The sequence below is a fragment of the Rhopalosiphum padi genome, chromosome 2 (genome assembly GCF_020882245.1).
Source record: "Rhopalosiphum padi isolate XX-2018 chromosome 2, ASM2088224v1, whole genome shotgun sequence".
Classification (NCBI taxonomy): Eukaryota; Metazoa; Arthropoda; class Insecta; order Hemiptera; family Aphididae; genus Rhopalosiphum; species Rhopalosiphum padi.
This window is the reverse complement of record NC_083598.1, coordinates 6,603,594-6,615,599: the sequence shown is the minus strand read 5'-3', so window position 1 is coordinate 6,615,599 and position 12,006 is coordinate 6,603,594. Positions and strand designations below refer to the sequence as shown.

At 27.6% G+C, this 12,006-nt stretch overlaps 1 protein-coding gene across 5 annotated transcripts in view; it reads left to right on the top strand.

Annotated features, from left to right (window-relative positions):
* LOC132919425 (monocarboxylate transporter 10) overlaps positions 1-12,006 on the top strand; it is a 329,301-nt gene that overhangs the window by 268,168 nt on the left and 49,127 nt on the right. The gene's annotated exons all lie outside the window — the stretch shown is intronic.

The window sequence follows — 12,006 nt, the reverse complement described above, 5'->3', positions numbered from 1 at the left end:
ATTAATTTATGAACTAAGACATTGACCTATAATATACGTACCGGTTATCAATTGGTCCTGATCGTCTTTTACTGTACGCTTAAATTTTTTGTTAATTTCAGAAGAAATTTGTGTGCCTGAAAATCAAAAATTAACAATGGTTTTTTTTTTTAATTTATTGAACACATAAACAGAATAATATTACACTATATAAATAATACTGTTATTATTAGTCTATAATTAATATATGTTTATAGATATTAATGTAGAAAAAAACAAATCTCCTTGGTTGCACGTTTGATTGTTTTTTTTTCAGCCACAAAATACACATTTATGATTATATTTTTTATTATTACCTTTTACCTATACAATATTTTCAAACAGATTTCTAGTTATAAAAAAAATCGTTATCTTAAATAATGAAGAATATGATTAATTTACTGAACGAAAACGTTGACCTATAATATACGTACGATTTATCAGCTGGTCTTCATCGTCTTTTACTGTGCGCTTACGTTTTTTGTTAATTTCAGAAGAAATTTGTGTACCTGAAAATCAAAAATTAACAATGGTTTTTTTTATTCAGTGAACACGTAAACATAATAATATTACACTATATAAATGATACTGTTATAATTATTCTTAAACTAATATATTATGTTAATATACATTAATACAGAAACAAACAAATCTCCTTTATTGCACGTTTGATTGTTTTTTTCAGCCACAAAATACACATTTATAATTATATTTTTATTATTACCTATATAACATTTTCAAATAGATTTTTACTTATAAAAAAATCGTTATTTTAAGTATTAATGAAAATTTAATATTTAGCTACTGTTATGATTTTCATAAATTCTGTAATAACACATATATTCATCAACATCAATGTTATGTCAATACTCAACATATAATGTTTTTTATTTTCACTATACAATATTATGCGTACAGTAAGCATAAATTATAATGTATAAGTTTAGTGTTTGGTACTTGAGAAGTGGAGAAGTGAAGAAGAAGCCGTCCATTGACGATACTCCTGTAATCTGTAATATTGGAATTATCCATTTTTAAATGTTAATAAAGTAATTAAACAACGGACAATAATAATTACTATAATTGTCTATATTCAAGTATTGAATAATTGTATTACGCATATAATTAAAATATTATAACTATTGGTAAAAGTATAAGTAATTAATGACAATTTAAAATATTTATATTTTATATATATATTTTTTAACCGTCATCAGAAAAACTGTTTAATTATTTTTAGTCAACCACCGAGTATGACGTACGAGATAAGCAATATTATTTCATTTTTTATTTTTCTTCTTCTTAAATACCGCCAGTTGTATTATAACACCATATATAATAGCAATCTGTTTTACTCTATATACGAACGGGTTCCGTTAGATTTTTCTGTAAACAATTTCTAAGACCGTCTTTAAACCGTTCTTTTTTTCTTTTATTTTAGTTTCCTATTGTCGATTTTTTTTTTTTTTGTGCTTAGGCGACTGGCATAATAGGTCTAGCAATAGAAGTTCGTTAAGTACGGTAATCTGTGTGCGCGTTTATTTACCACAAAACCACAAATCCTATGTCTACATAATATATGATATTACATACAAAATACAAATGAACGGAACGCGTATTATATCATATCGCACAATGTACGTGTTTTGTCCCGAATCTAATATTCGAACGCGATTTAAACACAACGAGAAAAATCGATGTACTAAATATAATTATATGTCTCACAAAATCGGCTTATACGTGGTTCGTGGATATTACCTATTATAATGTTATATTTCAGTACGAAACAGTATTTTCAAGAGTTAAAAAGTTTACGAACAGGAAAAATAAAATTGTATGGATATCGTAAAGATGCAGTGGTTTATAAAACAACGGTTCTCAACAACGTTTTGAGCACATCATTCCTTCTATGACTGTCCCGTTTTAAATCCATCAGATTTAAATTATTGATAAGTGATAACCTTCATTTAAATGTTTTTGTTTCGTGTATAAAAGTCTTTATTTCATGTGGTGTAGTACATAATCAGTGAAACAACCATGATTTTCTAAGGTGATGGGAAGTTTTGTTTTAAAAAAATGTATTTTTATCACGATAAGTTTCCATAAAGTTGTTTTAAAATGTATCAATTTTTTATATTTATACAGTATTGCAGCCAAATAATTTAGTTACACTAACTAAAATACATATTATTGTATAAAGCTATGGAATAAGTAAACGTGATATGATAATACTAGCATGTTCTACAGCTTCATCCGAGCAATATAAATAGTGTTATATTCAACGTTACTACAATATTAAAATAATTAAGTAGCCGCAACACCAACATTTTTTTTTCTGTCCATCTCCCACATAATAATATAGAAACAAAATAATCCGTATTTCCATGATTGTGACTCTCTGGTTCAGTTTAGAGCAAAGGCATTTATTATATATTTTATACAAAAGAATTTTTCCTGTGCATTAACTGGATAGATTTTTAATATTTTCATTTTTGAATAAATGGTTAAAAATAATCAAAATAATTTTAAATTAAAACATGCTTATATTTATGAAAAATGTAAATATTAAAAATCTATCTGGTCAATGCACGGAATATATTCTTTTCTATAAAATATATAATAGATGCTATTGGTTTCAACTAAAATCGTGGAAATAAGGAATATCTTTGTTCCTATAGTATGCATAGAAGATAGACAGATAAAACAAATGTTGGTGTAGTAGCCCCTTAAGAAAAAACTATTTATCAAAGAAAATATTATATATTATAAATTCTGTTACACCAAAAAAATGGTAAACTCAATATTTTAAAATCATTGATCAAAACTTTAAAATGTTGCTATCCTAATTTTGTGAAAAATATTCTTCTTTCGTTGAGTTTTTAATAAAAAAAAATAATGAGATTTGGGGTATAATAATGGTGTATACTTCTGCACAAATACGTGCCTTCATATAATATAATAACAGAATATTGCATACAATAGTGGTGAAACGTCAACGTATAACCATTATTATTATAATCAAATCATTATTAATTAAATTAAAATTACTTTAATATTATACTAATAATAAAATAACGTATTTTATTCTATTAAAATTGTTATGACTCTTTTTATCCGAATGTATTCATTATAATATTATACCGTTAGTGAATTAGATATAAATAATTAAATATTTTAATACTCAATGAATAATTGTTGACGAATTGACCATATTATCAACAAAAATATGATTTTGACTAGTTTGACTTTTAATTACTAGTCTGGAATTGATTTTTTTATACATAATTTATTTTATAAATTATATTATATATTAATATTATATTATTTATTTTTTAAACCATCAGCAATTTTGAAAACTCGCACACTTTTTTCCAAGTACTATGTGATAATTATGTATTTAAATTTTTTTTTCTAATTATTAACTCAAATTCTTTTACAGCCACTGTAATTTTAAATTATTTTTATTTTTCTTTGTTTTCGCAATCTTAAATTAAAATTCAGTTTTATTTTATTTACTGATTATACAATTTTCAACAGTATTATTAATATTAAGTGTTGGATGCATTCGTTTTTTTTTTTTTTTTTTAATAGTTTAATAACGTCTTTACTTATAGAAAATAATTTAAACGGTGAATATTACAGCTGAAGTAATGGTTTATCTTTTTAAAAGAGGTACATCAATTCGTAGTGGGCAATTTGCTGATTATATCGATGTAATAAACTATTGACTTCTTCGTAGAACATCTTCGACTGTTTCCTTTTTTTTTTTTCAGAGAGATTAATCTGAGTCCGTAGATTTGATCTTTTAACACGTTTTCTATTCTCATCCAACTATTTATGCATTTCTTTAGTCAAGTCAATAGTGTGAACGAGTAATCTGATTACAACGAAATTACGATATCGTTTATATGTTCTATTATGTTCCCTACTAGAATAATAATCTGTTAAGTTTTAATCGCCGCTAATTTGCTAACGGATTGGATAAAATCTTATAAATAATATAAAAATATGTACCAGGAACATTAAATGGATTATAAAAACGTTTGAAGACTATAAGTTAGTAAAAACTTTTATTGTACGATTATAAAGTATTTTCGCACAAGTTATAGGCACTCGCGTGTGCCTTTTCCTCGGAGTATATTACACGGCTGGCAAATAAACAACTACACCAATTCCTATAAAATACATTTATAAAGATATTATCGTAAAGTGTGAAATGTTTTCATAAACATTAGTGAATTTCATATAACTGTACAATGTAAGTGGATGTGTTTGGAAAAAAAAATGAACACATTTATATTGTTACATAATAAGTATAATATGTATTTAAGTTACCTCATTATGACATTAATTATAATATTCTAATTTGTCCTTTATAAATCTATTTTACGTATACTGAGCCTAAAACGTTATCTCTGTCAGTTTAAAAAATATATTATATATTTATTTTAATTTTGTTCTTTTTTTGTTATTTTATATCATCATAATTAACGATAAAGAAAATTAAAATAATACCTATAAACATTATTAGAACAACAGTTGATACCTAATTGATCTAAATAAAAAAAAAAAAAAAAATATGTTTGGCTTTGGAAATGTCTTACATCATATATTTATAAACAAGGTATTTGAATCATTTTTTTAAAATATATGTTCAGTGTATAATCGTTTCAAGATTATATTCGTTGTAATATTATGTTCATAAATTTATCGGTTTAGAAAAAAAATATCATAATCAGATAATTCTAGAGTAGTGTTGTTTTGTTTGGAGATTTAGTGTTTTTTGTTGTTGTACGATTTTCAAAGTGTACAATTATAAAACAATTTCCATAGTTTTAATCACATCATGGCAGTACCAGCAATAACAATTAAATCTATCGAATAAACGAGTAAATAATAATACCACGCCCGGAGGTGATTTGTTAATATTCGTTCTGAGACATTATAAGCGTTATTATAATACATATATATAACGAAAATAACGTGGAGAAGCGTGGAGGTGTTATTCGAAAGTTGTAATATTGTTATATACCATATTACCCCATGCATAAATAATATAATATATATATTATATTATTCTGGTGAACGTCATATTTTTATTTTTTATTGCGCTTTACTACGTTTAACTTATTTTTCGTTTATATTTCTGCCCATATTATATATGTATACTGTATATATATAGGAGTCACACATATATATTATGCACTCATAGATAATAAATATTTTCTTCGTCCATTTCGCAGGGTTATACCTCAGTTATAATTTTGTCCATTTCGCACGCCTGCGCACTCGTGAGTGTGCATTTGAAAAAAATTATATATATATATATATATATATGTATAATATTATTGGTATGAAACACGCGTGCAGAACCAGAAAGTAAAGTTAAATATATCGAAAGGGATCTATATAATAATAATAATATGTGCCCTTTGCCCGGGCACCGGCAAGCCGTCATCCGACCGGGAAATATCGCAAATCATCGCGGACGCTGGCCGGTCGCCCGGTCGTATCGTTTAAATTATTAACAGGGCAAGAGGAGAGAGGGTCAGCACAACCGACCGCCCCTCTTCGTACGTGCAGAGAGGGCAGAGAGACCTTTCGGATCCGGTGTATTTCACGCGGCGACCCGCCACCGGACAAACCTCGGCACCGCATTTATACGACTTTGCTTTTTGCCAACACATACACACACACACATATATTTCATAATAATAATATATACCGACGCAGATTTTTCTATTGAAAACCGTATAATCGACTATATATAGGCGGGAGAGCACGTATCGGCAGTATAACAGGTAATAATATTATGCATATTATATAGGCGCACCGCGCGCGAGTGCTGCAGCTGGCCAACTCGACGTGCCGAAATTGCAGTAGTAAAGGTGCCAGCTTTTACACACTATCGTGTCGTTCATGGTGTTTCTTGTGTTTTTTATTTGATCACATTCTTAACGACATGTTTAATATAATCTAGTCAGACGTTAGCCAGTGTTACTACTAATATTTTAAACATTTTATCGGCACAGTCATAATATTGATACCTAACCGTTTGACCGGTGTAAATTGAATATTCTTCAATTTTATAGCAACACCTGGCAAAATGGTATATTTTAAATATATTTTTCATAGCATTCAGCTAACCAATACCCTGACGTTTAATGGAAAACACGATTAAGTGTAATGTCACCTTAACGGTTTTATTTTTATATTGTGCAGTGTGAATCGATATGGTGCTCTAAACTATTTCTTATGATAAATACATCCAATCGGTTGTAATTACATATATTGCATACATTTTTAGATAAATTAATCGGAATCGGGTCACTTCCTCGGCTGTCATTCACTCATCGTCTTATAAACTACATAAAGATTGACTTGGCGTGTAAGAATAATAAAATTAACTAGAATAAATTAACCTATGTATGACGTAAATATAAATATAATTTAATGAATTAATAAAATTAAAAATTATCATAACACATTAAATTTTAATGTTGTATTTCTAAATTATGAGCGATTCCAATGAGTATCGATATAGATCACATTTGTCATATATAGACACAATATTTTCCATGTAGAGTATAGTATCGTATTGGTTCCATAATTTAAATTATTGATATTAGAGCAAGTTGTATATTTCTATTAGTAAGTCTCCCAATTTATGTATCTTCAAATTAATCAATTTAATGGAGTAATAACTCTTTATTTTTGATAAAAAATTTGTTGGGATTATAATTGATCAAATTTCTCAATTGCATGTGTTACAGGAACATAGACGAAAGTCATTAGCTGTTTTATTTTCAAAGCAAAATCTGCATAATTTGTATAGTTTTTATGTATTTCCGGAAGGTTAGCTAGGTTTGTAGTTTTTGCCATGAACATTGGCCAAAATGAAAAAACAGCTTCTCATTTAAGTACCGAAAAAAAACGGTAGTAAATGCATCAATTAAACATTATTCAAAATCAATCTTTTTACTAATCGGTCTTAAAATTTAAAAAATATTATTATTTGTATTTTATTTTTTATACATGGTTTATAATCACTGCATACCTATATATTTAACATGTATTTAAATATCTATATATTCCTGATCACATTTTTTTTCCATTCAAACATAATATGCGTTTTGTTTTAATTTTCAGTATTTTCTATCTTATTTGCATAGTTATTATCATATAGTTTCTAATATATCATCGCATTACAAAATGTAAAATAATTATGATTTTAATTCGTTCATAGGTACATATATTATGTACAATAATATACCAAATTTAAGAATATACCATATAAATGTTTAACTATTACATCAGTTTTGAGAGTAAGTTGATTATATGAATATGTACAATACCTATCTTAGATTGAAATATTCTAACTAAAGAACAAATATTGATTTATTTTTTTAGAATAGAGTTTTCGAACATATTATTTGGCAATGTTATAATTCCTATAAAACACAGAAATTATGATAAAACAAAATGAAGAAATAACGCTTTTTAATTACAATTCATAATCAATGGTCAAATACTTAAATCAAAATTTGTACAGTTAAATTATTAAATATTCGAATTTAATACATATGTATCCTACTGGCTACTAATATGTGGGCGCATATATAAGTGTTAACCATTTTCAAACAATGATTTGCCAAAATAATAATAAGTTTAATTATACAGCTTTTTATGATATTTATTTGAATAATAGCGCTTGTTTTTAAACTAGATATTTTTTTCTAAACTTCTAAAAGTTTGTTAGCTGATGTAAGATCTGTAGGTACCTAAAAAAGTTTATACCAAATATATAACTATATAAATGATAATTGTTTTTTTTTTTTGTATTATTATTCTTTATTTTACTAATATTTTTTATTCAATAAAATAGTAATTGAAATTATTAAAATCAATTTTAAATAATATTAAATTAATTGAAGTAGTTTAAAATTCTGGATCATCAACTAATCTAGTACCTACGCCCCAGCCTGGAAAATCTCCCGAGATTCCTCCTTATAATTTGCATATTAATTGGTTAATTTGTGATCAATGACTTCACCTTTAACCTAAGAACCTGCATATTATTGACCAATTAAATTACAGAGGATGAAATATTAATGATATTCTTAATATCAATGGGTTTCATTCTTTACTTGAAATTGACGGATTAAGTGGAATAGCCATTAGTTAATTACAGACCTTTGGTTTATAATTGACTAATTATCAGCTTGATCCTTGATTGATCAATATTATAGTTACGATTAACGCTGATCATGCGATAACCCCAGATGGGTAACAATGGACCATAAATTAATGGTTATATTTATTCATTGAGTATATATGTTTCTATTTAGGTGTTTTTAAAAATGTATTATGTTAATTTGTGTTAATTTATGCTAATATATGCTTATTTATGCGGATATATGCTAATTTATGCGGATATATGCAAATTTATGAAAATGTATGTTAATATATGGTGTATATATCCAAAATGTATTCGTTAAGTATATAGATTTACTTGTCTTTGATTATATTTTGATGGTGATAAGTATATGCTAATAGACGAGAGGCCTCATAAGAGGTATTAGGTGACTTATAAGTTATATTTGAAAAATTACACGTATAAGCGACTACGTTAATGTAACACTTACACGATTAGAATATCTAAAGAAAGTTTGTTTCAAATTATCACCTCAAAAATTTTAAATTTTAAATTCAGTGTATTAATTACTAGGTATATTAATTTTAATTTATTTTTATTTTTGTATAAATGATAACTGGTTGCGGCTTCCACTTCGTCATACGGTAACTCACTGTTTTAACCATGTCTACCTGCTTATTTCCAAATTAACAGACCTAAGCTTATACAACTTGGAAAAAAATGCGTTTAGATACTTGTTCTTACTACAAAAAATGGGAATCAACTCAATCATTGTGGAATACATCACAAATTTTAACAGGAAAAATTGACCTTGCCTTTATAAAACACTTATTTCAAACAAGAACAAATTTAGTTACAGTATCTATGGAAGAGGGTAGGTTTGTAAAAACTAATAAGAAACAATTTCATACTTTTAATTGATTTAAAAAATAATTTATATCTAACAAATTTGACTTAAAAATGGTATAGTTGATATAAAACTATTTATGCATATACTATATTATTATTATGTATTTTAAATATATATACTTATAATAATAAATCAAAAATAGTAACTTAAAGACAAAATAATTTTTATTCATAGTGAATATATTTTTTTGTTTAATAATCATGTCATATAATGAAATGAAAAATATAATCATCTTATAATCCTGCATGACGCATATTTTATTTGAAATAACTTATGATTATAATAATATATTAGCTAAAAGATTATATACAAAATAAAAATAATAATAGTGATAAAATGTAACAACATGTATTGACTACAACTCGGACGCCGTTGTATGTACTTATTTATCTTAGAGATCGTATAACTGGGCAAATAAAATATATTTTTGTTGTTTTTATCACGACTTGTATATTTATGTTCTCCTGTAACAATTTTTCTTATCTATGAGTGCGTATATACAAAAAAATTACGATACAAAAAGAATATATAATTGTACACACTGTGCAGTATAAGCGGGAAGCCCGTAACTTAACCGATAACTTATGTGAATTTTTAATGTCAAAGCAAAAATCGAATACATCGTATACAAACTTTAATAAGCCCGTGTCTGGCCACGAATAAAAAAAAATTATCTCGGGCACGTAAAGATTTTAATTGGATTTTTGGACGAAACGTTGTATTAATATTGTTCTTATTTTTTCGTTTCGTCTGCCGCCGTATACGCTCGAGTAATCGACGGTCATAGCGCGTGCCTTAATTTCGCGGCCCAGCACGGCGTGTTTAATTAACGGCAGTCGGTGCAAAAACGTCGTGTTCGTTTTCTCTCGCTCCGAAAAACTATATGTATTATAATATTATACTGTTCATAATATGTACCTACCATGATATTATGTATCATGACGACGGACGCCGGTTGCCACGTGGCCTGTCAAAATCAGTTATTTTTTGACGGTTCGCAGCGGGCCGTATATAATTTTCGTGATTATTTTAAGTTGTAATATGGCAAAAAAAAAAAATGGCAATGAACGGACGCGAAAATTAACGAAAATACTTTAACTGGTGACCCGTGTAACGCGTTATCGAACATGACGGTACAACATAATATCATAATATGTAGAGACGTAAGCTCGGCAAATTTTACAGTCAAAAGTAAATTTGTGTTTATTTTGTTGTTGTTAAAATCGAGTGACAACTTTAACGTTTAAAAAAAAGGGTTTCTACACTATTGAGATAAAACATTTTTCTTTAATTTTTTTTTTTTACCTAAATAATATCGGAATCTAAGTCAATTTAAATGTAAACCATTTACCATGATGTTTAAGTGGCTCTACATACGATTAGTATACATAACTTAAAAATAGAAAATATTAATTTATTGGTAATTTCCACATCTCTAAATTAATATTATGCAGTAGGCATGATAATTATAACACAATACTGCGAAGGACGTATTGCTGCACCCATTGTCTTTGTGTGCGCGTATAATATTATATTATTATAATAATATAGATCGGTCGATCGCCAGCGAGCTCTATACGCCCAATCGTCGCTCACCGTCAGACATGCGTCCGCAAGAACACGACATTTCGTCAACGTGACCGCTGTTTCAGAGACGCAGAGTATCTACTACTATTATTATTATGACATATTATATTATAGTCACGGCAGTTGTATAAGATGCACACAGTATAGGTATATGCATATGCTCGTAATACATATTGTATGTATATGGGAAAAGAAACCTGAAATGCCGAGCAACCGCAGAAGCGAATATCCCCTCGGGACGGACCAGTTTCTCCACCGTATACACATATAATATTATAATACGGTGTCAAATATCAGCAGCCTACATCTCGGCACTCTTAATAATTGGCCGAATTTACATTATACACATATTATTAATATTATTATGAGTTATATCGCATAGGTTAGGTATACATTTTTTTCCCTTACCTTCTTTAAAAAATATAATAATGACGATAACAGTAATATTAGTAATAATAATAATATACGCGTACGCCCGTGTGTGCGTACAGTGCACACATATATAATAATATTATGCTTATTATTATTGTAATACATAACGCTATTATAATAATATCATAGTATTATGCCTTTCTACACGCCGAACCCTTCTGTATATAAATGTATATAATATGTGTGACATGTGTATGTGTGTGTGTGTATGTGTACGCGAACGCGACCGCCGACAAAACCACGAAAACTATGCAGTTCGATCTGTATAAGGATCTGATGCCTATTTCAGTCATAATGATCGCTGCATGTAAATTGTAATATCATTCCCTCCACACTCTGTACACGCGATATCGCCGTCGTCAATCGTCATCGTACGTATACCAAAGGTATTAATTAAGGTCGGGATTTTGATGCAATGTCATTCTTTTCTAGTATTTCTCTTAAGTGCAAAGTGCATCTCTGTATGTAGTTCAATAGGGGATCCAGGTTATTTAAATTATGTTGTTTGAAAAATACAACTTTTCAATACATTTTCAAATTTTTAGAAGGTTGCTTAACAAACCATTTTTGATGCGAACTAACGTCAATTGTACATATAACGTATATATATTAGTAGTAGAAGTTCATATTATAGAGATATAACGCGTAGTAGATAATATTATACTATAATTTTTTTAAAAAAAACCTTGTTTGAAATTGTTCAATATGTTTACAATATTTTTTTAATTTTTTTATTGTAAAAATACATTTAAAAAAAAAAATACAGCGAATATTATGTTAAGACTTTCAAGGCATTATCGCATATTTTTTTTTAAAGCGTAAGATCCCAGCCCTATAGATATTATTTCTGTGATAGATATTGGCAATATCATATTGCCGATGACGCATGATGATCCGTGACTGG